Source organism: Pinus tabuliformis, chromosome J, assembly GCF_031772625.1.
Source record: "Pinus tabuliformis cultivar Carrire ecotype Pingquan chromosome J, CPIR1, whole genome shotgun sequence".
In the NCBI taxonomy this organism is placed as follows: domain Eukaryota; kingdom Viridiplantae; phylum Streptophyta; class Pinopsida; order Pinales; family Pinaceae; genus Pinus; species Pinus tabuliformis.
The window spans coordinates 761,739,954-761,743,440 of record NC_142295.1 but is presented as its reverse complement, the minus strand read 5'-3'; positions in this window follow the sequence as shown (position 1 = coordinate 761,743,440).

Genomic DNA, 3,487 nt, shown 5'->3' with positions numbered 1-3,487 from the left:
CCTCTGCTTGTAACACAGTGCGGACCTATCCGCACTTTTTCTTTACACACAGAGTGGTACCGCACCTGTGTGGACTGCGGGCCTGCGGACCCTGTCAAAATTTTAAAAAACTTAAGATTTTGTCTTTTAATCAGCTTAGGATTTGTTTAGGTGTTTTTATCCTCTGCCCAGATCTGCAAGTGACTTGTCAGGAACTTTTCTTAGGTTAATTCCATTGGCATTAGGGTTTTAGTTGAAATTCCTAGAAGTTTTGGTTACCAGGCTTGGTTTTCATTTTGGTCTTGTAGTAGCTCAGAGCTTACAAGCCTTAGAAGCCTCAGATCACCTTGGTTTTTATTGGCCTTCTTATGAGTCTGACCATTTGCAAAATCTGCCTTTGTTGAGGAATCCATCTTGTTTTTTCTCTTTGCGAAACTTCAAAAGGACTTGTGTTATAAGTTTTGCATTTCATTTTTAGAAAAGAAAACAAAAATTGGTTGTTTTTTGACTAATTCGTGATTCTGGACAAATTAGTCCTTAGTTTACTTATAGCTAAGTAAAACGTCCTTGGAAAGAAATCTTGTAAGCTTTTACTTCAAATAATTTTAAGAATTTATAGATCTCAAGATTAGATTTTTCCATAGTTTTGAGTGTTTTATAAAAAATAATAAAAGATCTCTTTTGAAAAAGTTTGTTTTTGTAGTATTTGAGTGTTTGAAAGAAAAGGGAAATTTTCGTGAGCTTAAGTTGTCTCGTTTTTTAGTGTATTGGAAAAGACAAAAAGCTCTTCTTTTGATTTGTTTGTTAAGGAAAAGATTTGTTTTTACAAGCATTTGCATTCTCAACTCTTTCCTAGCTAGAAATTCATTGAAGGGAAAATATTGCTTATCATCTTAAGTGCATTTTTTAGTGATTTAGAGTCGAGTCTTCATACCATAAGTTTCATCTCCGCACCTTTTGACTTAAGGAAAAACCAATAAAAATAACGCTTAAAGTAAAATCTATCTAGTAATCTTTTTATTTCTAGGGCTCTATATCACCAACATAGCTTAGGCTAGTATCTTGGAGTAGGGAGTAATTAACTCTCCAAGATAGTAAAACAAACAAGTAGTTGTATCTTGCAGTAGGGGATAAAATCCAATTGTTACATCTATGCTCTGGGAAAGCTCCTCTTAAAGGATAAGCACAAGATCATATCTGAACCAGTGTGGGAATCAATCCTTCCTCATTGGGAACGATAGAAGATATTCACGTATTAAAAATGGTAAACCTCAGATTAACCATTGTCGAGGAGCCTGGGATCACTTGTTGGTAAACCTTGAATTATGTCAAGGAGCCTTCAAGGGGATTGAGCTTGTTACTCTGCCCTTGTGTGCATATCGGATCGTAGACTGTTCCCCCACGTATATTTGTTTCCGTTGGTAACCATAGTGACCATATTCTATAGGATTCTTTACTAAGGTGACGGTGGAGGGAAGATCACACTGTACCTGGAGCAGACATCGGCTAGACTCACTTGGATTTTCTGGGGGGTTCTCTTCACTCGAGACGGTTTAGTGGAGAAACTTGTGCCAGTCTATTCATTAAGCAGGTTGTCGGGGTAACTGTTCCAACCGCCATTTCTGTATTGAACTCTGCAACGTTGGATTTCATCACCAACTAGTGTTTTCAGTACGGATAGTTACTGTTTGTGTGTGGTTTGATCTCCTAGATTATTTAGGTGTGTGATTCAAAATTGTTTGGTTCTTTAGAGGCTTTAGGTGGTTTTCATTGAGATTTTTCTTTGTTTGTGTGTGAAGTAGTTAAAATATTTAATCGTGGTTGAATTACCGAGGAAGTCCCGTAGACTTCGGGGCCAACCTCCTAAGTTTTCACCGAGCCAACCTGAAGGGCTACGAGCCCTTGTAACTCTTAGAGACAGTAGAGTTGGGTCACCTGAAGAAGGAGAGTCTTCATTGGTTGTACATCCTGATTATCAAGCTTTAGTAACAGATTATAATCCGCAATCTGTTTCTGTTTCCGAAGTTACTGGTAGTTTTTCATCTACTAGTGATTTAGGTGAGGAACCTGAAATATCTGAACCTAAAACTGAATTTTTTGCTACTCCAACATCAAGATTTTCCTCTCTAACTTTTAGTGGTCCCGGTTCACCCAGGGTAGAAAGAATAATTACCCAAAATCTTCCTTCTGGACTTATAGCTATTGAAGAACTTGCTACTCCGGAAGAAGAAGGTATCCCTATCCCTGAAAATCAACCAGTTATAGAACTTAGGGAGTGTGAATCAATCTTTTGCAGTCCACCTAGGAGCAACGCTTGGTATCTTTCATTGACCAATTTTTTGGAAAACCCGGGACTAATTTTTTCACCACCTCGCATTCCTTTTCACCCAACACCTAGGGGTTACTATCCTCTGTTAAATATGTCAAGACGGCCGTCCATGTTTTCTCAATCTCCAAAAACCTTTTTATACGGCGGTCCTTCTGTTCCCTCTGGGTATCAGTCACTTACTGGTACTTTTTCGAGAGCATCTCCTCAACCTATTGAACAAGGGCTATTAACTGGAAATAATGGAACTAAGTTGTTGAGTGTAGAAGATATTCTTATTATGTCAGGTACTATTCCTAATCCTCAACCTCAAGGTGGCCAGTTACCGCCTGGGGGGCAGCCTCAAAGTCCTCAAGTAATGCCTGGGGGGCAACCTCAAGGTACCCAATTTCCGCCTGGGGGGCAACCTCAAGGATAGTACATACCTACAGGTTAGTACGTTCCTCAAGGTCAACCCCAGACTCAGTATGTACCTCAAGGTCAACCCCAATATCAATATGTACCTCAAGGTCAACCCCAGTATCAGTACGTGCCTCAAGGTTATCAACCTCAAGGTCAATACCCAACCCAAGGTTTCCAACCACCTTCCGGTCCATCATTTGTCCAAGGAGCTGGAAATGTACCTTTGAATTATCAACCCTACCCTCAACCCGGTTATGGTCCTCAATATTCTCAACCTTTTATGGGTCCGTACCCCAGAATGAACTTAGTGTGGGATCCATCTCAAACTCAACAGACCTTGCAACCGAATGTGCATTTGTCATCTCAATCCGAACAACCCTTGGTTTCTGGTTCACCCCAGCAACCTGTCCAGTCTACTAGTCAAACTTCTGCACCTTCTGTAGTTTCTCAGTCTGGGCCTAGTATGCCTCGTACTCCGCCTCAAATGAATGCTGCAACATCTGTTCAATCTACCCCACCGACTTCTGGAGTATCGACAGCTCCGGTTTCTATTGTTCTTGTATCAACTCCTCAGACATCTTTACCTCAGTTTGGATCCACAATTTAGACTTCGGTTCAAATGCCTGTAGGACAACCTGGTCCAAGTACGTTTGTCACAAGTCAGCCTCAATTTACTTATCAACCGTACCAGGGACAGTACCAATTCGGTCTTGTTGTGCAGCAGCCAGTCTATCAGTATATACCATACCCTGGATATACATATCAGCAACTTCAACAACC